The sequence below is a fragment of the Artibeus jamaicensis genome, unplaced genomic scaffold, assembly GCF_021234435.1.
Source record: "Artibeus jamaicensis isolate MK-2021 breed Jamaican fruit bat unplaced genomic scaffold, CSHL_Jam_final contig_1998, whole genome shotgun sequence".
Lineage (NCBI taxonomy): Eukaryota > Metazoa > Chordata > Mammalia > Chiroptera > Phyllostomidae > Artibeus > Artibeus jamaicensis.
The window spans coordinates 14,687,664-14,714,196 of NW_026521407.1; the positions used below are offsets into that span (position 1 = coordinate 14,687,664).

A 26,533-nucleotide genomic window follows, 5' to 3' on the forward strand; every position below is an offset into this window, starting at 1 on the left:
CCTCAGAAGTAAGGTACACTTCTGAAAAATAACTGTATGGAAACCTAGAATTTTGTAGCCATGCTTCTTTAATACATCAAATCTTTATTTCATTAACTGCAGTGCTTATAAATGAATGTACTTGCATAGTTTTAAGGTTTTTTTGCAAATAACTAGATGTTATTTGCTGGCTATGTTGATTTACATTGTCTGTTTTTCTTGAGAAAGGTAAATTAGAGATTTTTCCTTTTTTACTTATATTTTTAGATGATTTGTTAATGAATGATTTAAGATAAATTGAATTTAAAGATTGAATTTTCTTAGAAGAGTGAGTATTTACTTGGCCTTTAATTTCTCTTTTTAGTTCTTCAACTAACCATGGTAACTTACAAATGTACTAAAAGTAGGAACTTGATTTTTCAAAATTAAAATATTTAGACTGATCTTCCACCAGTCACAAAAGAAAAGGGCATTTTATCTGGGTTTATTCTTTCAGTTATTTATCTTCCTGAATTGCTCTTCTCAAATGTATTTTATTCAGAGAAGATATATTTTAGGGTCATAACTGGCTTCCATTAATTTACACAGTTAGGGGAAAGAAGATTTTGTTACTTTGTTATTACTGCATTTTAATGTTTATTCCTTCTTACATTCTTTAGTTCTTCACCTATAGAATTGTACATATGATTTTGCTCAATGTGTAAGAAACCTTTAAATAGGGAGAGTTAATATCTTAAAGGACAATGAAAGTACTAATCACTTATACTTATGTCATATGTCATTAGTAAAAAGGTTTTGCTTTTATTTGACAACCTTTAAGTAATAGATTAAATAAACTTAATATTCAAATTTTAGCCATTGTCATGCAATAAAATATGAATTTTTAAATTTATGGATATTGATAACTTAATAATTGTAAATTAACATTTTTTATAAGTACTTTATCCTCACAAATGTGTGTGTACAAAGCATTTTGTATTTCATTACCTCTGAAACCATAATTCTTCTTAATTTTTAAAGACTGATTTGGGCACTTTTAAAAAACAATTATATTTTTAATTTACATTTTAAAGTAATCTTTCTTCGCACATCCTGTGATATTTTTTATGTTTGGGGCCTTACCCAATGGACATATTCTTGACAGGTTGTATATAATCACATTCGTTTGTTTGTAAATTGTCTAACTCAAAATCTACTAGTGAGGCTCTCTATTTTTAGAGATTCTGCAATAAGTTGATTTGGTGAATCTGTATATCATACACTGTATTCTTACTTTAGTTTTTCTTAAAGTAGGAGCCATCTGGTTTATTAGTATGTAAAAATTCAAGTTGCAGATTCAACTGGCAGCATTCTGTGAAACAATTAAGCCTTCTACTTTGGATTTATAATTTAACCCTTCAATTTCAAAAGAATTTGATGTCTTCAAGTTTACTTCCTGAAATCCTTTGAAGTCTTTTCAGTATTATTAAGAGACAACTAGTCAAAATCTTACTTGGTAGTCGGCATTGCTTTTATTTGGGAGGCAATGTGCTACTGAATAAATAGTATATAAAATTTATAAATATAAGAGGCTTTAGTTTTGTTCCTAGTGTCTCTTAACTTAAACATGTCATCCAATAACACTTCTGAATATCTAAAAATTTATTAGTACTGTTAATAAGCTTTCATTAGGAAATAGGTACCTTATTTCTGTCAGGTACATTAAGTCCGTAAGTCTCACATGAGTGATAAATTGTTTTAAGAGAGTGATTTCTAGTTATTATTTTCTCATGGGAATCAGTCATAATATTCCTATGATAGACATGTCTTCTTTATTAATCCAGTGCTGTATAGTAAAATACTTTCGTAAGCTTTGCATCTAATGCATCTCTCATAGAAGTTTCTCTTCTATAAAATTAATGACATATTGCCTTATTGTAATGTCATTCTAGGCATTATGAAAAATAATATATGTAAAGGATCTAGTATAGTACTTATCACAAAGGAAACATCTCTTAAGTAATAATTCTCATCTCTACCTTTCCTCTCCATTGGCCTACTTCTGTGGTTCTTGGACTTTTGGGGGGGAATATCTTTAGGACAGAGGAGTCTGAATGCATGTCAAAGGGGTGTGGAATGTAGCTTAAAGGGGCATCCAAAACAAATCTCTATTTTTTGAAAGTCTTATAATTTTTCTTTTAAAATAGTCTACCTTCCATCAACTGTAATTGAAAATAAAAATTATTTTAAAATAGTCTATAATCTACATTTTTATGTTTTCAAAAAAAAATCTTTAAGTAAAATTTGCTCTTCGGGAAAGTGTCTTATTTTCTCTTAGAAATTTGTATACCCCAACATACTACTATCTGTCGGTATCAATTCTCAAGTTTAAGACATACTACTGAGACCTCTTGGTCTGAATATCACTTTTAGGAAATAAAGATCCTGAAATAAACAAGTACATATTTCTTTGGAGAAATAAACTGAGAATCAAGAGGCAGGGATGAAAAATTAACTTAAGATAGAAGGTTTATTCAGTTCAAAAGAGCCAATAGCAGTAGTGGGATGAGAAAGAAAATGTTTTCATGTCAGAAATAGAAATGGAATGATGTTGGAGAAACTAACAGTTGAGCATTTTTAAAGCTGCAAAAAGTCCTGCAATAAGGGAGCCTATTTAACTGTTTAATCTGTCATCTCTAAAATTTATTTGACAACAGACCATTTGTTTTTTCTTCCACAAAACTTCTACAATATCATGAGCAACAAATAAGTATTCCAAGGAGCACACTTAGGAAAATAAGTGACTAAAGGAAGTTATGTCATTTAGAAAAAAGGAGAAGGGTGACTGTGCAGAACAAAATATGTCAGCAACCATCTTGGCAGTCCAGAAGATATGGAAAAGTTACATTTTTCTCATATTTCCCAGATAAATTGAGCTTTTAAGATGTTAAAGAATAGTATTTTTTTATGCTAGAAAAGATTGTATTTACCATGGGATTAGAAAGTGAAATTATGAATAAGATTACTTGAATAGAAAAATTTTTTAAGATTTTATTTATTTATTTTTATAGTGTATTTTATTGATTATGCCATTACAGTTGTCCCCTTCCCTCCACCCTGCATACCCCCTCCCACCCACATTCCCCCTTTTAGTTCATGTCCATGTGTCATAAGTTCTTTAGCTTCTACATTTCCCACACTACTCCTGCCCTCCCCCTGTCTATTTTCTCCCCACCTTCTATGCTACTCATTCTCTGTACCTTCTCCCCCTCTCTCTTCCTCCCACTCCCCTGTTGCTAACCCTCCATGTGATATCCATTTCTGTAGTTCTGTTCCTATTCTAGTTGTTTGCTTAGTTTGCTTTTGTTTTAGGTGTGTTTGTTAATAACTGTGAGTTTGCTGTCCTTTCACTGTTCATCTTTTTTATCTTCTTTTTCTTAGATAAGTCTCTTTAACATTTCATATAATAAGGGCTTGGTGATGATGAACTCCTTGAACTTGACATTATCTGAGAAGCACTTTATCTGTCCCTCCATTCTAAATGAAAGCTTTGCTGGATAGATCAATCTTGGATGCAGGTCTTTGGATTTCATGACTTGGAATACTTCTTTCCAGCCCCTTCTTGCCTATAAGGTCTCTTTAGAGAAATCAGCTGACAGTCTGATGGGAACTCCTTTGTAGGTGACTGTCCCCTAATCTCTTGCTGCTTCTAGGATTTTCTCCTTCATTTTAATCTTGGGTAATGTAATTATGATGTGCCTTGGTGTGTTCCTTCTTGGGTCCAACTTCTTTGGGACTCTCTGAGTTTCCTGGACTTTCTGGAAGTCTATTTCCTTTGCCAGCTTGGGGAAGTTCTCCTTTGTTATTTGTTCAAATAAGTTTTCCAATTGTTGCTTTTCTTCCTCCCCTTCTGGTACCCCTTATAATTCGCCTTATAATTTGGATTTTGGAACGTTTAAAGATGTCCTGGAGGTTCCTAAGCCTCTCCTCATTTTTTTGAATTCTTGTTTCTTCATTCTTTTCTGGTTAGTTGTTTCTTTCTTCCTTCTGGTCCATTCCATTGATTTGAGTCCCAGTTTCCTTCCCATCACAATTGGTTCCCTCTGCATTTTGCTTCATTTCACTTAGTGTAGCCTTCATTTTTTCATCTAATTTGCGACCAAAATCAACCAGTACTGTGAGCATCCTGATCACCAGTGTTTTGAACTGTGCATGTGATAGGTTGGCTATCTCTTGGTCACTTAGATGTATTGGCTTTGGGCTTTGATCTGTTCCATTGTTTGGGCTTTTTTGGGGGGTGGGGGGTTCTGGTCATGCCTCTTATGTATGCGGGGCATAGCCTTAGGTGTTCACCAGGGGAGGGCAACCCAGTCTCTGGGTTGTGATGCTGTATGTGGGGGTTGGGTCAGAGGGAACAAAGAGGTGACAATGGCACTTGCTCCGCTCTCTTCTGGATTTCAGTTTATTTGGCCGTTTCCCCTAAACAAATTGGGCCCTTCTAGTGCTGGTTCCCGGGTGGGTGGGCTTGTGTACATTCTAGGACCCTGTGGGTCTCTCCAACAAATTCTCCTGTGAGGCTAGGAGTCTCTCCCAGCACCTTTTCAATAGGTGCTTTTAGGCTTTATTTCCTGGCACTGGAGCCCTGGGTTGAGCTGTGTGTCTCGCTGCCTGTTTTTGCCTAGTTTATCTGCATGTGAATGTGTGACCCTGGCCAGCCCCGCACCACCCGTGTTCCTAGGTCTGGCAACTACCACCTTTTCCTGCCTCAACCCCTCTCAGCTGGCCACTGACTCCACCCCTCTTACTGGTCTGGTTGAATGGTTGTTGGACTTCTGTACAGTTCAATTTTCTGTCTGTTCTGGTTTTGTTTTTTGTTTCTAAATCTTTGTTGTCCTTAATTTTGGTTGTGCAAGGAGATACAGTGTTTCCACCTACACCTCCATCTTGGCCAGAAGTCTTAAGTAGAATCTTGAAGAGGACAGGATTCATTTAAATGGTAAATACATCATTTTGTCTGAAACATAAAAGATGCTGTGGAAGAGAAAACTAGGAATGGATTGAGGAGGCCTGTGGGACAATGGTAGACTAAGATGGTAGCAGTGGGAAAGGTACAAGGAAAAAATGGTTTTGAGGAATAATAAATTGGTGACCAACTCATAGAATCCGGCATATGGAAGATTTGTCAAAGATAATTCTAAAACTGGGAATTGATGGCCTCATTAATAGGAATGAAGCAATTAGAACAGATGGTTTTGAGTAAATGAGGCACATTGAGTTCACGATAGTAGTAGGAGATTATATTGAAAATGTGGTTCCAACACTTTAAAACTAAGTAAGATTCAAAATATAAATTTGGAAGTTATACTCATTGGGAGTAGTTAAAACATTAAGAGTAGGTAAAAATTTAAAGAGGATAGAACAACTAAACAGAAAAAGTGGGGAATGAATATTTGTGTGCATTTTTCAGGCATTTTCAAAACTGTAACTCCTTTGATTATTTTAGTAGCAGTTTGAATTATTATGACCCTCATCTTTTAGATAAAGAAAACAAGACTAATCAGGTTAATCATTAACCAGTGTAGGCATAAGAGATCAGAATTCCAACTTAGGTCTTTCTCTAACTTGAGTACCTACTCCAGGGGTCAAGAAGTAAACCATAAAGAATTGAAAACCCATGTTTAAAGACAGATGAGGTTAATAAGGAGCAGTCTGGAAGATACTGAGTGAACCAAGGTGGTATAACTGTTAAGGAAGCAGAGGTTCGAGGGGGTTTTAGGAAATATTTAATTACTATTTTCAAATTAGAGATCAAATTACTGTTTTCACGTAGAGATCATGAGTACAAATTTATATAGGACTATGATTCTACTGGTGTCACAGTAGAATTCTACTGGTATTTTTGCTTTCAGGAACTGTAGTCTCAATGCTTAGTTGTGGTGGTCCGCATTAGGCAGAGAGTTGTACTGTTTCTTTAAAGAGGAAAGAGAAAGAGGCTATACAAAACCAGTGGGAATGGAGGTGGGAGAAGGAAGCATCTAGTGAGAGATTTACAGTCAAATAAACTTTTTAGAATTCTAGCTTTTTTATTGGAGTCTATAATTTATAGTCACATATAGGACTCTTCAAGGCTTTTGAAGATAAAGTAAGTTTCTCTCCATTTACAATAATATCATCACCGCAATAACTTTTCCTTTATTATTTTAACATAGCTGAAACTAGTCAAGATGACTCTCTTCCATTAACATGTGGTAATTAATGATGTAGTAGTTAAGATTCTACCATTTACTTTGTGATAAAGTTGGGATATGTTGTATAACTTCTCAGTGATTCAGTTTCTCTTCTATGAAATGGGTATAACAACTCCCAAAGGGGTTGTAAGGATTAAATGAGTTTTTACAGATAAAATGCTTACAGAAGCCTCTAGTACATATTAAGTACTCAATACTAACTGATAATGATGTCACTTATTGGCAATTGCAAGACCATATTTATCTTTGTGTCTTTACTTTTCCAATATTTCTTTTGATGAGAAGGGAAACTGTCTTTACTTTTTACTTATTAGTTTCCATGTTTAATGGGAGCAGGAGCAGTTAAAGCATGCTTGAATTTAGGGAAAAAACATCTTGCTGTCAACAGCATTGGGTGCTGGTGTTGACTTCTTTCTGTAACACTGATACAGTATTTGTTAATGCTCAGAAAATTTCAGTGTAGACCTATATTACTTCCAGTGGAAACTGGTTTCATATTCAAACCAAAACAAGTGTATAATTCCCCTTCTTTATTTAATTTAAAAGAATCCCTTTCCAAAAAAAGTCTGAGTAAATAAGTACATTGTCATATTATTATGATATGATGAGATACTTAGAATTACAGTAAAGCTATACATTTCTGTGCATAATGGACTTTTCCATTTTAGCATTTGTTACAAATAAAGTGTTAAATTATTTAGTAGTATAGTTTAGTGTAAAGGCAGTATAACTAGTTTATGGATTCTGGAGCCAGACTGCCCAGATTTGAATTCTGACTAACACTTACTAGATCCCATTCTTGGGAAAAGAATGTGACCTCTCTTTTTCTAAGTTTTCTCATCTATGTATAGAGGTAAGATTAGTATCTACCTTATAGGGTTATAGTGAGGATTAAATGAGTAAAATACTGTGAACAGTTTCAGATCATAAGTGCTCAATCATTGTTAAGTTAGCAGTGTGTGGCATATAATGAGCATTGTTTATTAACTGTATTTATAACATTAGTGTATGCTAACAGACGTACAAAAATTTTAAGTGGTCTTTATTATAGTGTAAATAATTTTGAAAGCTCATATAGAAAAATGTGGTAGAGCTACTAAGTCTAAAGTATACCTATGCACAGAAACACGTAGCACCAGCTAAGAGCAAGAGAGCATTGTATCAGCAGTATTCTACCTGTTGTTATAAGTCCAATTAAAACTGGAAAAATATTATAGTCATCACCTTCTATTTCCCTTATAGTAATTCTCTGTTAAATGTCACAGTTAGGGGAAATAAAATTGGGAAAGCTATTTATATTTCTACTTAAATATTTAAGTTAATTGTTTCTCTCATCTTAACTAATTTTTTAAAGATTTTATTTATTTATTTTTAGAGAGAGGGTATGGGAAAGAGAGGGAAAGAAACATGGATGTGTGATTGCCTCTTGCGCACCCCCTGCTGAGGACTTGGCCCACAACCCAGGCATGTGCCCTGACTAGGAATCAAACTGGTGACCCTTTGGTTCACAGGCCCATACTCAGTCCACTGACTTACACCAGCCAGGGCTCATCTTAACTAATTTTTTTCTCATTTAGGTAGCACAGTAAAAAAATTACTATCTTTTGTTAGGTGTTTATTATTTCCTTTCTTAAAAGAAGTCAGTATTGATAATCACTTTATAAATCTAATAATTTACTGGCTGCTTACATTTCAGGGGACATGGTCTAACCCAACTTTGTTATAATTGAATCTTTACAAATATAAATGGTTTTATTATAGATATTATTAGCAAACAATTCTATTTTTTTCAAGAGCAAAATAGTTTTTTGGCCTTGAAGCTCCCTTAAGAATTTAAAGCTCTGGTTTAGTACAGTTGGAATTATATTTAAAACACTAATTCAGAAAGACTGGTTGTGTGATACATATCTCAGAGCAGCTTACATTGATATGCAAGAACACCACTAAAATCTATGAATAATTAGCACTAATTTATTTTTCAGCAGTCTAAATACAAGACGTTAACTTTTTATTCCTTCAAAGTTGTGGAAAAATGAATTTAGCAAAGTTAACAAGAGTTAGATAGCATCAATGAAGAGTAAGCTTCAGGGAGTTGAAATTAAAAAACATGGAGCAGATTAGAAGGTCCCTAAGAATTTAAAGCTCTGATTTAGAACAGTTGGAATTACATTTAAAACACTAAATAAATTTGTTAATTTACTATCTGTTTATATTTCAGAAGACATGGCCTAACCTAACATATTATAATTAAAACTGTACAATAGTAAAAGTTTTATTATGGATATTATTAGCAAATAATTCTGCATGTTCTTTGTTAAGATCAAAATAGAAAATAGCTCTAATCAAATTGCTGTGGAATATGTTCTGTTACATTAGTAGGAATGTAAGACTGATTCTCCATCATGTATTTTTAGGCCCATAGCATGGTTTGATAAAGTAAAATGTTTAAAAGCAAGAAGAGCCCTGGCTGGTATAGCTCAGTGGATTGAGTGCAGGCCTGCAAACCAAAGGGTTGCCAGTTTGATTCCCATTCGGGCACATGCCTCAGTTGCAGGCCACGTCCCCAGTTGGGGGCACGTGAGGGGCATCCACACATTGATGTTTCTCTCCCTCCCTTTCTCCTTCCCTTTCCCTCTCTCTCTAAAAAATAAATAAATAAAATCTTTTAAAAGAGGCAAGAAGAATGAAATTACTGCTACATCAATGTGCAGACTAAAGTAAAACCGATTGTGATTGAAATCTAGACTTAAAAAATCAGCAGTGTAGAACGTGTAGCTATACTGGTTGAGAATAGATTAAAGCTGTCTGGAAAAAGAGAAAGGTCAGAATCATTTGCTGATTTGTTGTATGTTTTCGGTTAGTTTGTTTGTTTTAACAGTCCCTTCCCCACCTCCATGAAAAAAGGAAAGAGGGAGGAAGATTAAGCATGTATCTGTTACCAAATATCACATCATTATTGCTTTTTCAAACAAATTTTTTTTTGTATTTTGCACCAAATTTTACAGGTTCACATGTGAATTTGCTTTTATCTCAAGCCTGATACAAATATCCACTATTAATGTATGTTCAAATCAAATGTAAACAACCTACTTGCATTCTGGACTTTTTACTTTTTAAATAAACATTGAGGGAGGGAAGCCAATTTGTTGTTTCACTTACGTAAGCATTCATTGGTTGATTTTTTTATGTATCTTGACTGAGGATCAAACCGGCAAACTTGGAGTTTCTGGACAATGGTCTAACCAACTGTCCTATCTGGCCAGGGCTCAAGACTTTTAAAAATGATATGTTTCATAGCTTTCAAATTTTGAAGAAACTTCGGAGCTCATTTAGATTGGTGAGTCTTTAGGTTTTGATTTATGGTCCAGCACCAGCAGCATCAGCATCATTTGGAAACTTTTTGGAAGGGCAGATTCTTGGGCCCCACACTAAAACTACTGTATGAGAAACTCTGAGAGTGGGGCCCACCAACCTGTGTTTTAACAAGCCCTCTAAGTGATTCTGATGCATGCTAAAGTTTAAGATCCATATATTTAGATAACACAGCCTCTGAGGAAGGTATTTTTTCATCATCGTACTTCATGTAAAATTACACACTGCTTGCTTTTCAGGTCAGTTGGAAAGGGAACTCTTTTTCCTCAACCAGTAGGTACCTTTATATTATATCTAGAATGAAATGGCTCTCTTACATGTGTTAGGCTCCATGGCTGTTCATTCTGTGGTTGAACACATGGGATATAAAGTTTTTGTGACAGCAAAAACAAATTAGTCTTTGGCCAAGGTTACACATTAAGTTGGCTATATGATAGACTTACTTTGTAGGGAAAAACTGCAATATCCTTAATCGCTTGAGCCTGCTTTACTTAAGAGTTGGTGGGGAATAGCTAAGTTTGCAGAGACTTCATATAGAAAAGAAACAAAGAGACATCAGTTTTCCCATAGGAGTAGTGGAGACTTAGATGATGTTATGACTACCATTTATTAGACTTTAATAAGCCTCAAAGCTGAAAGTTTGGCAGTTCTTTTCTTGGTAAATGCCTAATGATGGCCTGTTGTTAATGTAGCTGATTTTATGCTTTCTTGTGTGAAAGAAAGGTAGAGAAGCTAAAAAAAAGACATTTTAATTTTTCTATCCTCTTTTTAATTGGGGATATTTTTATTATATTTTATTGATTATGCTATTATAACTGTCCTGATTTTTCCCTCTTTGCCCCGTCCACTCAGCACCCCCTGCTCCCTCAGGCAATCCTCCCGCCATTGTTCACGTCCATGGGTCATGCGTACACGTCGTCTGACTACTCCATTTCCTACACTGTACTTTACCTCCCCATGGCTATTCTGTAACTACCTATTTGTATACCTGTTTGTACTTCATAATTCCATCACCTCTTCACCCCTTATGCCACAACCCCCTTCTGGTAAACTTCAAAATGCTCTCTATGTCCATAATCTGCCTCTGTTCTTCTTGTTTGCTTCGTTTGTCTTTTAGATTCCGTTGTTGATAGATTTGTATTTTTTTCATTTGATTGTTCATAGTTTTGATCTTTTTCTTAAATAAATCCCTTTAACATTTCATATAATAACAGTTTGGTGATGATGAACTCCTTTAGTTTTTTTCTTGTCTGGGAAGCTCTTTATCTGCCCTTCGATTCTAAATGATACCTTTGCTGGGTAGGGCAATCTTGGCTATAAGTCCCTGCTTTTCATGACTTTGAATAATTCTTGCTGATCCCTTCTATTCTTCAAAGTTTCTTTTGAGAAATCAGCTGACATTCTTATGGGAACTCCCCTGTAGGTAACTAACTTCATTTCTATTACTGCTTTTAAGATGTGTCCTTATCTTTAACTTTTGGCAGTTTAATTGTGATGTGTCTTAGAGTGGGCTTTACATCAGTCTTGTCTGGGATTCTCTCTCCTTCCTGGACTTGCATGTCCATTACCTTCACCAAATTAGGGAAGTTTTCCTTCATTATTTTTTCAAATAGATTTCCAATTTCTTGCACCCTTCTTTTTCTGCCTACCCCCCCCCCCATAATGGGAATATTGGACCTAGGCTGCTTATACTATCCCCATTTTTTTTGGATTCTTTTTTCTTGTTGTTCTAATTCATTGTTTTTTGCTTCTTTATGTCCCAAATCATTGATGTGATTCTCAGCTTCATCTGCTCTATTGTTGTTTCCCTGTAAATTATTCTTTATTTAAATTTGTGTATACCTTGTTTCTGACTGGATCTTTATTATGCTACTGAGGTCCTCACTTAGTTCCTTGAGCATCCTTATAACCAATGTTTTGAACTCTGCATATGAGAGATTGCTTATCTCCATTTTGTTTAGTAGCTCTTTTTCTGGAATTTTGATCTGTTCTTTCATTTGGGCCATGTTTCTTTGTCTTCTCATTTTGGCAGCATCCCTGAGTTTGTCTCTATGTATTAGGTAGGGCTGCTATGATTCCCTGTAGTGTAGCCTAATGTAGTAGGTGTCCTATAGGTTCTAGTGGTATAGCCTTCCCTATCACCCAAGTTGGGTACTCAAGATGTGCCTTTTGTGTGGGCAAAAATTTCTTGAGTTAAAGATATTTAATGAAACATTATCTAGTGAAAATGTTGCATTACTCTTACCTTTCTTCCTGACATATGTCACTGATTTCTGTTTTATTGATTATAGCCATAAATACTTTATTTTTTAATTTCTGCATTTCTCATTATATCAGATATGACAATATTTTTTGTTTCCACTTTGTAAGATGTTAGCACCACTGCTGTACATGTTTCTGATAAGAAGTTAGATATCATTCACATTGTTGACCCTTGTATGTAATATATTGTTTTTCTCTGGCTGCTTTCAGATTTTCTCTTCTCCTTTGATTTTTAGCAGTTTGATTATGAAAGACCTAATGTAGTCCTGTTTACTTTATCCCTACATAGGTTTTCTTGGCTTCTTGATTATGAAAATTTATCTTTTACAGATTTGAGATAGCCATTTTTTCTTCAAATAGCTTTTCACCCCATTTTTCTCTTCTTCTGAAACTCCAATTACATATATATTAGACCTTTGGATATCATCTCACAGGTCCTGAGGTTTTTTTTTTTTTTCTTTTAATCTTTGTTCATTGTAGTCTTTAGATTGGATAATTTTCATTTATCTGTTTTCAAATTCACTGACTCCTGCCATTTTAAACTACTTTCAGTTTACTGTATAATATGTGTGTGTGTCCATATGTACACACAGACACTATATACTGCCATTTAAATTGCCATGTTTAAACATTTGAATATGCTGTTAAACCCTTTCAGTGACTTTTTATTTCATCTGTTTCATTTTTCAGATCCAGAATTTCCATTTGCTCCTTTTTAATAGTTTCTATCTCTCTGCTGAGATTTCCTCCCCTTTTTAATTAAGAGAACATATCACTTTACTTCACAAAAAATAGTTATAATAACTGTTTTTAATGACTCATCTGCTAATTACAATACCTGGAGAGTCTCAGGGTTGGTTCTCACCTTTTCTCTTGAAAATAAGTCACGTTTTCCTGGTTCTTCATGTATTGAGTAATTTTATATTATACCCCAGACATTTTATTTAGAGGATACTCTGGATTTTGTCATGTTTCTTCAAGAAGTGTTAATGTTTTTCTTTTAGCAGGCAATTAACTTGATTTGACTCAGTAGAAAACTATCTCTTGGGCATCATTTCAGTTCAGTTCTGCCCCATGCATGGTTCAAGAATTAGCCAGAAGTTTGAGCAGAGTTTATATGCAGAACCTGGTTGCCTCCCATAATCCTCTCTCTTATTTTGGAAATCTTCCCCTCACTTTTCAATGACTGTTGTTGCCGAAAGACTAGAAACACTGTAGTTTTTTTAGTTTTAATGACCCATGCAGTGCTGACTGTGGCCAGCTTATAGGCCAAAAGCCAAAAAAAATTTGGAAACTCATCCCAGTTTGGTCTTTTTTGTTGCAAGTGTCAGCTCTTCTCCAGAATCTGTCTTTTGTATTCAATCTCCAGGGCTTTGGGATAGTTTTTCACTAGGCTGTCTGGAAAAAGTCCAGGCATTGTTGATACAACAAGAACAGTTTGTGAGACATCAATGTAACCTGGCAGCCAAGGAGAGTGGAGTGGAATGCGCATGCAAGAACAGCGATGACTTCACTGTATTAGTCAGTGAGGGCCGTAGACGCCTTTGAGTGAGCATGTGTACAGTGTGGCCGTCACATTCAAATTGAGCAAGTAGAGCAACAAATCTGCATCAAATTTTGTGTTAAACTTGAACATTTCTCCATGGAAACTATTTGGATGTTTCAAAAGGCCGCAGCTGTGGGCAACTGGTAATTGGCAGCTTCATCATGACAACTCGCCCACTCATGCATCACATCTTGTGTAGTTTTTTTGCGAAACATCACATCAGACAATGACTCAGACCCCCTACAGCCCAGATTTGGCACCCCAGGACTTCCAGCCTTTCCCCAAATTAAAATCACCTTTGAAAGGGAGGAGGTTTCCGACCATCAGTGAGATTCAGGAAAATACAACAGGACAGCCGATGGTGTTTGGGAGAACTATGTGAGGTCCCAAGGTACCTACTTTGAATGGCACTGAGGTGTCATTGTCCCATGTATGATTTTTCTTGTACTTGTATCTTCTTCAATAAATATCTCAATCTTTCATATGAGATGGCTGAATACCTTCTGGACAGATCTGATATATTTTGTCTAGAGTTTATAGTCGTTATCTGTGAGAGGATCCATCTGACAGAGAAGCTTACTTGGCTTCACAGAAGCAGAACCTCCCCGATAGGATTTCGAAATTTCTGTCTTTCATAAATACTGACACTTTCTCAAAAGTTATTTGTTTCTAGCCATAGGAATAGTCATCTGTTGGGAAACCAACATGTAGATTTAGGGCTAAATTTTATAGAAACTCTGATTTTAGTATTCTTTTTTTCTACCATTTATTGTTCCATACTTACATGTTTTCTCTTTACCATTCATCCAGGAAAGTACATTCTTAAAATGATGGAAATTATAAGAAAAATTTATGAACTTTTAAGTTTGAGATTTACTTTGTGGTTCCATTCCTCTCGACTGTATTGTGCACACTGCTTCTATTTCCATACTGCTACCGAGATTTGTTTTTCATATTTAAAGAAAGTAATATGGTGAGTAGAGCAATGTGTTTTATTAGTTTAAAAACCAGGAGTGGGAGAAGTCTTATGAAAAGAAAGACCTCTGAACTAAATCAGTTTACTTTTTGCATATTTATAGACCACCCTCTTACTAACATGCAACTAAGAAGAGTACAGCAAATATGACTTCATTCCTCTGTGTATTTAAGATGCTTTTTACATCTAAATCAAAGCCTTACCTTGTTGAGCAATAATAGCTCTGTTCCTCTAGTTAACCCTCTCTTTTCAGGATTTACTTTCCATTGGAGTAGGCTGCTTATCTTTCCATATTGTGTTCTTCTAAGGACTTAGTCATCTTCTTATCTTCTTCCCAGTCAGATAATTCCAGAGTTTCAGAGATATGAAAAGCAATTTGTCCTGTTACAAAGACTGGGAGTTTCTTACATATATTCTAAGGTTAGAGAATATTGTGATTCTCTAAACCCATGTTTAGTGGTGGTGAAGTGTTCTCTGCTGTGAGATTCTTATTATAAGATTAGTAGCAACTGCACATTCCAAAAACAAGCCAGAAAGTTAATGGTCCTTCACTGTTAATCTTTGAAAACGTCTCAATAGTCATATTTGTCCATGGGACACTTACTTGTTAATCTACCATTGTAGGATTTCATTAGGTCTGGCACAGGTGTTTATGTTTAGGCAGATTGTAGCAGTTTTCTGCCTCCCACATTGACTGCCCAGGATCTTTCTTTTATTTTCCTGAAATTTAAAAAAAAAAAAGAAAGATTTTAATTTTCTTTCCTAATTGTTAACTTTTTGCTTTCTTTGTTAACCCTAGACCTTTGGGTCTGCCTTGAAGAAACCAGTTTGAAGTTGTCTGTAATTGACGGCTGACCATTATTTGCATGCTAGTATCCAAAGTTATTTATCTCTTAGTTCTTAACTGCATGTAAAACTATTTTTCCCAAGAAATTATATGTTACTGTACTTAGCATATTTTCAGCCATTATTGATAGCTGATGCAAAATAGAAAACAGCAATATGATTGCATTATATATCATTCATAAAACACTGTTTTAAGATGCTTATTCTACAGTCTCTACCTTGAAAAAGATTATCTGGTAGTGTTTGATAATTTAGACACAATAAGAGAGGGGGGTAAAATTTACATTTCAAATTTATGATGCCAGAACCCTGACTCCAGTGTCATATATTGTAAGATACTTTTTAATCATAGTTTGTAAAATGTTCAAAAAGAAATGAGCTATTAGCTTTCTTATCCATATTACCGCTTTTCCAACTTACTGTACCTTTTCCCACCATACATACAAGAGAACCTGTACTGGTATTGTTGTTATAATATATATTTCACTAAAGAAAATAACTTCATCTATAAAATAACAGCTATCCTTTTGGGTTCAAGGGATAGGGAGACAGAACTGAGGCAAGATGTGTGAGTAGATTACTTGTTGCACTTTAATATCATAAATCATCCCCTGTACATGCCAAATATTTTGATTAACATCTTCAAATTTACTTTGTATATGTCAGTGGTCCTCCATTAACTTATCACATCATTATCATCATCATTATCTACTAATAACAACAGTGTATAGTATTGAGCACATTTTATGTGCAAGGCACTATGCTAATTCCTTTACAAAGATGAGTTCATTTCAATAATTACAATAACCTGGGGAGATAAGTGGCATTGTATTGTTACAATTACATAGGCTACTTAGTTTAGAGATCTATAGAGCATCATAGTGTGTGCATTATGGTTGATCCATAAATCCAAGATACATACTTTAGTTTGTGTTCCGGGGGAGCTCATCTGTGGCCTTCAGTAGCACATTGTGCTTCAGCTGCCTATTTCCAAAGCATAATAAATATTTATATATTTTTAGCCTTATCTATACTATACTCTTCACATTTAATCCTGATAATAACTCTAAGAGGGAGATATGGCTCACATTTTAAAGAGGTGGAATCCAAGCTTGGAAAAAAATTTTTGAACTCATGTAGGCCATATAACACAAGTCTCACTTTAAAGCCTTCTTTTAATCACAATGTTCATTTCTTTTTTTTTAATTGTTGTTCAAGTGCAATTGTCTGCATTTCCTCCCCACTACTCCCCCCCAACCCAGCCACCCCCACCTCCCTCCCTTGATCCCACCCCCCACCTTGGTTTTGTCCATGTGTCCTTTATAGTTAGTTGTTCCTGAAAACCCTTCCCCCTTCTACCCCCCTTTACCCCCCTCTCCACCACCCCTCTGTCAGTTTGTTCTTAATTTCAATGTCTCCGGTTATATTTCACTTGCTTGTTTGTTTTGTTGATTAGGCTTCACTTAAAGGTGACATCATACAGTATTTGCCTTTCACCCCTGGCTTATTTCACTTACCACCTGGGTTACTACACAGCAGAAAGAAAGAAGGAGCTCCTATACTTAGTGACAACATGGATGGAACTGGAGAGCATTATGCTAAATGTTCATATCTTTACCTACTATTTCTTTTTCTCTACTTTCTTATAGGAATATGATGAGAAGATATGAATTATAGCTATATTATTTTTGTTTAAAGGTGCTAGAGAAAATATATCTTTTCTTTAATTTGAGAGACATGGGGATGTGTTAACTAATTTTTAGAATGTTTAAAAGTACATCTAGCCTCATTCCATAGTTATAACACATGTCTGCTCCATATTGCATAAATTACATATATAAATGTTACCTATTTATAAGTTACATATATAAAATTTGTTTGAGATATTGTAAATTTTGAGGAGGTGAGAGTCATTTAACAAGGAAAAAACCTGTAGCTAATTTCATTTTCATATTAGAGATACAATTCCTCTCAGGTATACTGTTCACTTCATGTAAAATATTGCTCAGTAAATTTACTTGCCACTTTTAGGGTCTCAGTTCCTTTCAAAAGCCATATATTAAACAGAAGTCACCAATTATTTTAGCTGCTTTTGTTGGCATTAATACTTTATATAAAATGATAGGAAAGGCTGTATGCTCTGAAACGTTAACAGAGGTAGGATTCTGATAACTTTTTTTTTGTAAATGAAAAAAATATGAAACTTTTAATAATTTTATTTAGTTATTTTTCAAGTACAGTTTTTTTCTATTTCTCCCATCCCGGCCCCCCCCCCCATGCTCCCCGCCTTCCTCCCATTTCCACCCTCCCCTTAATTCTTGTCCCTGTGTCCTTCATATTTGTTCCTCCAAATCCCTCCCCCTTTTCCCCCTTAAATTCCCTTCCCTCTCCCCTCTGATCACTGTCCCCTTGTTCTCTATTTCAGTGTTTTTGTTTTTATTCTGCTTGCTTGTCTGTTTTGTTGTTTAGCTTCCTGTTAAAGGTGAGATCATATGGTATTTGTCTTTCAACACCTGGCCTATTTCACTCAGCATAATGCTTTCCAGTTCCATCCATGTTGTTACAAAGGGTAGTAGCTCCTTCTTTCTCTCTGCTGCATAGAATTCCATTGTGTATATGTACCACAATTTTTTGATCCATTCATTTACTGACGGGTACCTAGGTTGCTTCCAACTCTTGGCTATTGTAAATTGTGCTGCTATGAATATTGTGGTGCATAGGTTCTTTGAAATTGATGTTTTAGGATTCTTAGGATATAATCCTAGCAGTGGAATTGCTGGGTCAAAAGGCAGGTTGATTTTTATTTTTCTGAGAAAATTCCATACTGTTTTCCATAATGGTTGTACCAGTCTGCAATCCCACCAACAGTGAACTAAGGACCCCTTTTCCCCACAACCTCTCCAACATTTGTTGTTTGTTGCTTTGTTTATGATAGCCATCCTGACCGGTGTAAAGTGGTATCTCATTGTGGTTTTAATTTGCATCTCTCTGATAGCTAATGATATTGAGCATCTCTTCATGTGTCTCTGGATGTTCTGTATGTCCTCCTTGGAGAGGTGTCTGTTCAAGTCCTTTGCCCATTTTTTAATTGGGTTAGATGTCTTCTTAGAGTGGAGTCGTGTAAGTTCTTTGTATATTTTGGAGATTAAACCCTTGTTTGAGGTATCATTGGCAAATATGTTTTCCCATACAGTTGGTTGTCTTTTTATTTTAATACTGTTTTCTTTAGCCACGCAGAAGCTTTTAATTTTGATGAGATCCCATTTGTTTATTCTTTCCTTTATATTCCTTGCTGTAGGGGACATATCAGTAAAAATGTTGCTGCGTGAAATATCTGAGATTTTCTTGCCAGTGTTCTCCTCTAGGACTTTAATGGTGTCATGGTTTATATTTAAGTCTTTTATCCACCTTGAATTTATTTAGGTGTATGGTGCAAGTTGGTGCTCAAGTTTCATTTTTTTGCATGTAGCTGTCCAGTTCTCCCAACACCATTTGTTGAAGAGGCTATCTTTACTCCATTTTATGTTACTGCCCCCTTTGTCGAATGTTAATTGACTGTAGAGAGTTGGGTTGATTTCTGGGCTCTCTGTTCTGTTCCATTGGTCTATGTGCCTGTTTTTATGCCAGTACCAGGCTGTTTTGATTACAGTGGCCTTATAATACAGTTTGATATCAGGTATTGTGATCCCCCCTACTTTGTTCTTCTTTTTCAAAAGTGCAGCTGCTATTTGGGGTTGTTTATGGTTCCATATAAATTTTTTCAAGTGTTTGTTCTATGTCTGTGAAATATGCCATTGGTACTTTAATAGGTATTGCATTGGGATTCTGATAACTTTTAATTGCATTATATTTGCTTCTTGTTTTCCAATTTCTATGATGAAATGCATTTATGTAATATTTTAAATTTAAGTGTAGTTATATATTATATAGCTACTTTAAAACTCAGATGTTGGCCTGACAAATATATAGAATTGCTTGTATCAGTAAACCAAAAATCTCACATAAGCCAACATATCCAAAATTTTGAAATTTGGAACTCCTTCTTATATTATTGAAAACCTAGTGTTTCTTCAGACATATGGAAATGAAACCTAATGCCGTTAAACTGATTGGCATTTGAGTATTATTAGCATATTTACAAGGTTTTTCTGAACTCAGATTATTGATTTGTATCTGCAAGGATATTAAAATAGGTCATTGAAATCTATTTTCAATAGATTATATTATAATGACCTATTTAATAGGTCATTAAAATCTTATTTTATCTCACATACCCTGAGTTTTGCCATTCACTGCTATAAAGAGATGATTTGTACAGCAGTGGGTTGTATGCTACAGTAATGTGCCTTTTTCTTTGTTATAACATGTATAGGCAAACAAAGATTTAAATCTCAATTTTCTTTCTTGACAGTCTTTAATTTATTCAAAATGCCACTGAAGGTGTTGTAGGTATGTTTTAAAAGTTATTGCAGTCATTTTTTGGAGTAACTTTCTGGGGCTCTATGCTGGTTTCCATATTTATTGCTCATGTGGTCTATCTTTATATTTATGTGTCTACTATATCCTTTTGTGCCGCACAACATAATTGCATGAAAGTAGAATTTACATGGGAGGCACAGACTAACTCTCGAGTTACCTTGGATATGGCTTTGAATCACCAGTTTTGTTAGGCCTTGATCACCAAATGTATGAAAGACTTAAACAGGTTATTTATGTTTCCAAAAATATATAGATAAACAGAAATAGTTAATTTATTTAACAAATAATAGTACTCACTCTGTGGCCCACACTATTAATAATCATCACTAAGGCTACACCAATATGTGAGACAAAGTTCTGCTTTTTGTGAGCTGTGTTGTGAATAATAAACATCTGGAAAAGACAAGTTAAAATACCATGAGAGCCCTGCTGGTATGGCTTAGTTGGTTGGAGTGTCCTCCTGTAAACCAAAAGGTCACAGGTTCAATTCCCAGTTAGGACATGTGCCTAGGGTGTGGGTTTAGTCCCTAGTCAGGGAAACCGATAAATGTTTCTTTCTCAAATGATGTTTTTCTTCCTCTGTCTCTCCTTCTTTCCCTCTCTAAGCATGTTGTTAGGTGAGGATAAAAAAAAAATAAAAAAATAAAAAAAACACCATGAGAAAGTTCTTCTTCCCATTAGGATGGTGTGACCTGTACTGGACTTCCCCTTTCACTAGAAACAACTGTTTTCAGAGACAGGACAATTGACAGCATGGTAATGTGACCCCTTAGAGCACGGGTGTCACACACAAAGCCGTGGCCAAATGCAGCCTCCACTTGTTTTATCCGGCCCAGCACCTCGTTTCTACCCGGCAGGAGAGCACCGAGCTTTCACTTAGCTGTTAAGGAGCAGTTACATTCATACAGTCCTACAATTACATTCGGCCCTTTGAAGGCAAACTGGAGGCTGATATAGCCCCTGGTGAAGATGTTTGATACCTCTGCCTTAGAGAAAGGATGGGGGAGGAAACTAGGTGAACTCTGGCTTTTTGCCTTAAACGTATTTTCCTAATGATTGGGGACTCAGAGAATGACAGTCTTGTTGAACTGAGGTAACAGAGATGAGAAATTGGGGAAACCAAGGCAACTGAAATTTACAGAGTATTGAAGAATGGAGAGCTTAGCGGAAATGAACCACAAAATTCTGCATAGGTCCTTTGAGTCCTGTTGAGTCATAATACTGAGTTGCACATAGGTGGGGTGAGACTCCATGAGGCTAGAGAAAAAAATAAATAGCAGGGAACTCTAACCTGAACAATTCCTTGAGTTCCCATGGGAATTGGAGGTGTTTTTCATTCTGACCAGACAGAGTATAGAGATCTTGTTAAAAGCATTAGGAGCATTCAGTAGAGATCCAAGAAAGGACACATTTTGGTAGCATGGCTAAACTAGCCTTGGAGTACAAAGTTACAACACACCTGCCTAAACAACGCTTTAAAAAGGCTCAAAAGGATCAGACTGATCTAGTGACTTAATGCCTTTGAGGATCAGAAAACAGCTGCTTAGCCTTCCTGGTGAAAGTCAGTCATAAGAAGCATGCTGACATCTTTCGTTAATGCATCCTTCACATACCGCTGAATGTGGAGGTGCTTGGCCACAACTAAAGTGTCTTTTCTAGTGTTTCATTTTTAACTAAATTATGTCCTTATTAGCATATTTTCTTGGACATTTTTAATGGAAAATAATCCAGTCATTAAAGCTAGGAATTAAATTATTATAGTCTGAATATAATAATGGTGATTTTTATAATGTTTCTCTTATGAAAGTCTAAGTCAGTGAGGGTATTTATAGTGTGATTAACATTTATATTATATATGAGTGCTTTTTATGAATTTGCATGTCATCTTTGTGCAGGGATCATGCTAATCTTCTCTGTATTATTCCAACTTTAGTATGTGCTGCCGAACAAGCACCATGAGTGCTTTTTAAAACATTTGTTTTATTAAAACTCTATTTGTAATGCCTGTCTTTGATTTTTCTACTGTATACTGTTCATTTAGCAAATAATTATTAACCAGCTATCATATGCCAGACATTATTCTAGGCACTATAATCTAAAGTATTATATTTGTTTTTATTTACAGATATAATTAATCTATAAAGCATAATAAGAGGTATCATTATATTTGAATGAAAAAGTAGATTTAAGCCCATCCTAATTTTGTATGATGTATTTTCAGTTCATTTAAAAGAAAGAAAGCTAAATTTATATAGAATTTTCTACTTTGTTCATTAGTTCTGCATCTCACTCTTAATGAATTTCCAAGCTATTTATTTTATAGAATATGGCAAAGAATACTATGCATTCAACAAAACCTATTCTCCTTTCTTCCTGGGCATACAGATAAATTATATATCCCAGTATTCCTTACAGATAAGTGTGTCGTATTACTGAATTTTGAATAATATGAGTAAAAATAATGTATCCCAATTCCAGGCTAGGCTATAAAAATTTCTTGTATGCAATTCTTCTTTTTCCCCCTAGCCTCTGGTTTGATTCAGAGAAACCACCATAGAACTTTGAAGCTCTAAGATAAGAAGCTTCCTACTGAACAGTCATAATGAGTGAGAACGCTCTTATATCAAGCCACTGAGATTTTATGGTTGTTTGTTTTAGCTCTTGGCTTACCCTAACACAAGGAGGAAATATGATTGTATTGTAACAGTAGTGACGTTTATGGGAGAGGACCATAATTTTTACAAATACTTAAGTCTGAAGTAAGCTTGAGAGATTTCAGTCTTTCTCAGCAAGGTTGTATGTACATCAGTTCATTCAGATGAAAACGCGGCTCTCTTTCTTTGGCTCTGGTGCTAGCTCTTGTTCTGCCTGAACTGTTAGGACAGCTGCCTTAATCTAGGTATTCCCACACTCTGCCCCTGTCTTCCTTCCAGCCTGCATCTTTCCTTCTGTCTCCCTGAAATGAAATACTTTATCTTCTCCATCTTATCTATCTTTCCGTTTCTCTTTCTTCATATACAGAGCAAATTTTTCCAAAGGTTCTCATTCTATACCAAGTTTGGTAAGTGAGCTTCATGAGACCCTTCAGGTATTTCGAGGGGTGGTAGCACAATTTAGAAACTATGAGCTTTAGCACCTACTAATCTCCCATTTGTATCTAAGAACGGCCTCATGGTTTACTCTCCGTTTAACAGAGTAACTAGAACTTTTCTATATGCACATACTAGTCTGAGGATGCCACAATATAACCCAGATGTAGGTTCTTCAGAGATTGCGTACTATACGTACAACTGAACCCCTCTGTGCTTTCTCTCTTCCTGCTGTGACCCTTCACCGTGCTGTCAGTGACTGCGTAAGTATGTAGGACTGGATTGGCTCATTGGCTCTCCTGAAAAGATGGCAAAACATTTAAGAGGAGGCTGCTCAGAGTATCTAATTGGAAGACTAGATTGTTCAAATAACCATGTCTGTTTATATGTCTTTTTTAAACTCACTTTCTACTCTCCATTTCACCTATCTCTTAATTCTCTGAAATGCCTAGCCCATATCCCAATTATGACTCTAATGGATTGTTCTTATTATCTCAAGATATTTTATCAGCTCTATCTCCTCATGCTGGATACCAATTTAAATGCAGTTGCCTAAATAATTTGCTTAAAACTCTACACAGAATGGACAGGACATAGAGAATTAAATCAAAAGTTACTCTAGTGAGATACAGCTCAGTGCATAGCACTCTTTCTTAAATTTCATTCTTTGGCATAGCATCTTAATGATTTTTGCCATACTTTCTAATAACCATATTTTTACCTAATTTTTAAAAATTTTTGTTTTTATTTTAATAAGTTTACTTTAAAAGAAGGTTTATACACTGAATAAATCTATCAAACTTGAAAATCATCATCACATGGTATAAGATGAAGTAGAACATTATTAACTTTAGTTAACTCCTTTGTCTTCAATGGCTGTGAAGCGCAGCTCTTCCTTCTCTTTGTGAAAAAGGAGGATTAACTACTAGCACCACATTAAAATTTTCTTCTGACATATTCTAATAACTGAAAGATGACTGAAAAGGAAATAACATTGTAGCTATTTCATTAGTCAAAAGAGTCCATGCCATCATAACAAACAGCCTTAAAAATCTTAGTGGCCTAACACAACAAAGGTCTATTTCTAGTTTACCCAGCAAACTTGGGCAATTCTCCAAGACAGCTGTACTTTATGTCCTTTATAACAGTAATAAAAGTTGCTTCAATTTTGTATCTCCACCACTTCAACATGAGACCTCTTTGATTTTTGTGCCAGAGAAAGAGACAGACTATAGAATCATGCAGGGGCTGTGTCACCTCTGCTCTTATTTCATAAGCCAAAACTAGTCACATAGTTCTTCCTAAACTCCACAGGGCAATTATAGTCACCCCTCTTCTGAGAAAGGCTTGGAGGCCAGAATATTGATAGATACTAGTAAATTCTCCCATGCTATGTAATTCAGTGCTACTTACTGCCATTTTTATAGATCATTTAAAATCATCTCTTCCTAAATGAGTCTGTACTTGAAGAACTGTATTGTAAATGAAACAATATATCATATTCCAAATCAAAAGACCTGGATATGAATCTACAATAGTCTCCACTTGTGATCTTGGGCATGAGATCTTGTGATTCTATTTTCCCCTCTGCAAAATAGGGTTTAGTATGTTCCTAATAGAAAAATTGTGAATAATTTTAAAAACTTTTTATGAAAATAATTTTAAATAATTTTTAAAATAATTGGTAATATCACTGTTCTTGTCATCCTTCATAGTGTAGGTACTGTTATTAACCCACAAATAACTGATAAGGAAACTTAGGCACAGAAAGGTTCTCACAGCTAGGGAAAAGTAGAAGAGATGGGACTCTTCTGAGTTAGGCTTGCTGGTTTCAGAACCCAAACCCTTAATTCCTAAGCTAAGTAACCTTTCACTATTATGCTATGTTGTACTTCCTTTCTACTGCCTCTCCATACCGTGTCTCGAAAACAGTTGCTTACTTTGTTTTACATAGGCATAGCCCACCCTGCTCCATGTCTTAATAAATTCATAGATGACCTATACCACCATATCCAAGCATTGGGCTAAGTATTTACATGCTTCAACTTACAGAAATCCATTGACTTTGTGAGAAAACTAAGGCTGAGTGAAGCTTAGTTAACAGTTCGTTTTCTTACTACTAATAAGTACTAGAGCCAAGACCTAAGTCTTTGACTCCGAACTAATGTTTATCTTTTTTTGACCTCTGCCACATTCCCAAACTCAAGGCTTTTACAGCCTAAGAATCATGTTCCCAGTATTGGTTCAGAGTACTTCTCAGAGCAGTAGTTTCCTATTATCTCCTACATCACAGTAAAATCCCTGGTTTGGTTTTAGAGTCCTCCTACCCACTTCATTTCAGCCACTTCATTTTTCTTTTCTTTCTTCTTTGTTTTATTTGGTAAACAGTTTTGACCTAGAACTCTCTTACCCACCTGAGTCATCTCATATACAATTTTTTTTACAATGAAGTATATTAAAATTCTAGGCTTCCAAGCAAAATATTGTGTCATCTTCCAAGATGATCTTTTATGTTCTCCACCAGGCAGTATTTAAGACTCCTGGACAGTCTGTAATGCTGTGATTATACTGTCTGTGTCTGATTGACTTACAGATGATACTAGTTTTCTGGGATCAGAACAGCATTATAAACTACCTTATAAAGTAATTCAAATTCATTTTTGGACCTGTGTAGCATCGAATGGATAAAGGAGAGATGAAGGTGGAAAAAACAATTAATGTCTGCTATGAGCTAAAAATAACCTCAGTTGGAATTCTCTAAGAAGGAAAAATAGAGAGATCTATAAGGCATTGAGTTCACAGATCTTTATGATCCTGATTTTTCCCCTTGAGTCCATCTCGTAATTCTTGTACATTACTCAGACCTCCCTCAATTTCTCCTTTCATACATCAATTTCTTCCTTACATATCTACCCTGAGTTGCTAATTTCTGTCTACTAGCCCCAAATTCATTATGAAAATTGTTAAAATTTTTAGATATATAGAGTCCCTTGAGCAAGGACCAGTGCTGTTTTTGTCAGAACTCAGCAGGTAAAATTGTTATTTTTGTTGCCATAATAATGTATTAATAAAATTCTGTAGACCTGAGAGCTTTCAGAATTAAATTATAATTTCTTCTGTACTAAACAATATTAGATAAATAAATTTTCATTATTTTTAATTGGTGAGATTATGATAAAAAGATCCATATTGACTATTAGTAGCCAGCAGATATGCATATAAATCACTTGAGATCTTCATTTGTGACATGATTTTTAAAAAATAGGCCCAAGCATTACATTCTTATCAGAGGTGAGAATTCTGCTGTTTCAAAGCTTACTTTTAGCAGAAAACCATACTGTTAGCAACCTTAGCCTTTGTTGCCATGGAGATAGTAACCAGCTTTATTTATTTGTTTGTTTGTTTGTTTGTTTATTTAACAGAAGCTTAAAATATTCATACACATCCTAGGAGGATTTAAAGTGTGAATTAGTTGTCTGTAGGTTTTGAGTACTGGCACATTTCAAAAGTATTTTTTAATACTTTATTATTTTTATCTTCCAAATAAAATAGAGAAGAATTCTAGCCATTATAGTGGCAAAGTTCTATATTTCTTTTTACAGGGCCTTTTAGGAATGATTTAGAATCCCTTGTGGATCAGTAGTGGGTGAGAATTTTGAATATGCAGAAACCTTGAAAAAAGTAATGTGATCTTGAGCACTCTACATTTTGTACATAGTTATGACACTGATATGTAATAAATACAAATTAATTTCAG

General features: G+C 35.1%; 1 protein-coding gene and 1 non-coding gene across 6 annotated transcripts in view; one reads left to right on the forward strand and one right to left on the reverse strand.

Annotated features, from left to right (window-relative positions):
* The window catches only part of TANC2 (tetratricopeptide repeat, ankyrin repeat and coiled-coil containing 2), a 329,189-nt gene that overhangs the window by 143,449 nt on the left and 159,207 nt on the right, over nucleotides 1-26,533 (forward strand). The window lies entirely within an intron of this gene.
* On the reverse strand, nucleotides 21,538-21,642 carry LOC119036369 (U6 spliceosomal RNA). The gene has a single exon (XR_005079976.2). It is a non-coding gene; the product is annotated as a U6 spliceosomal RNA (small nuclear RNA).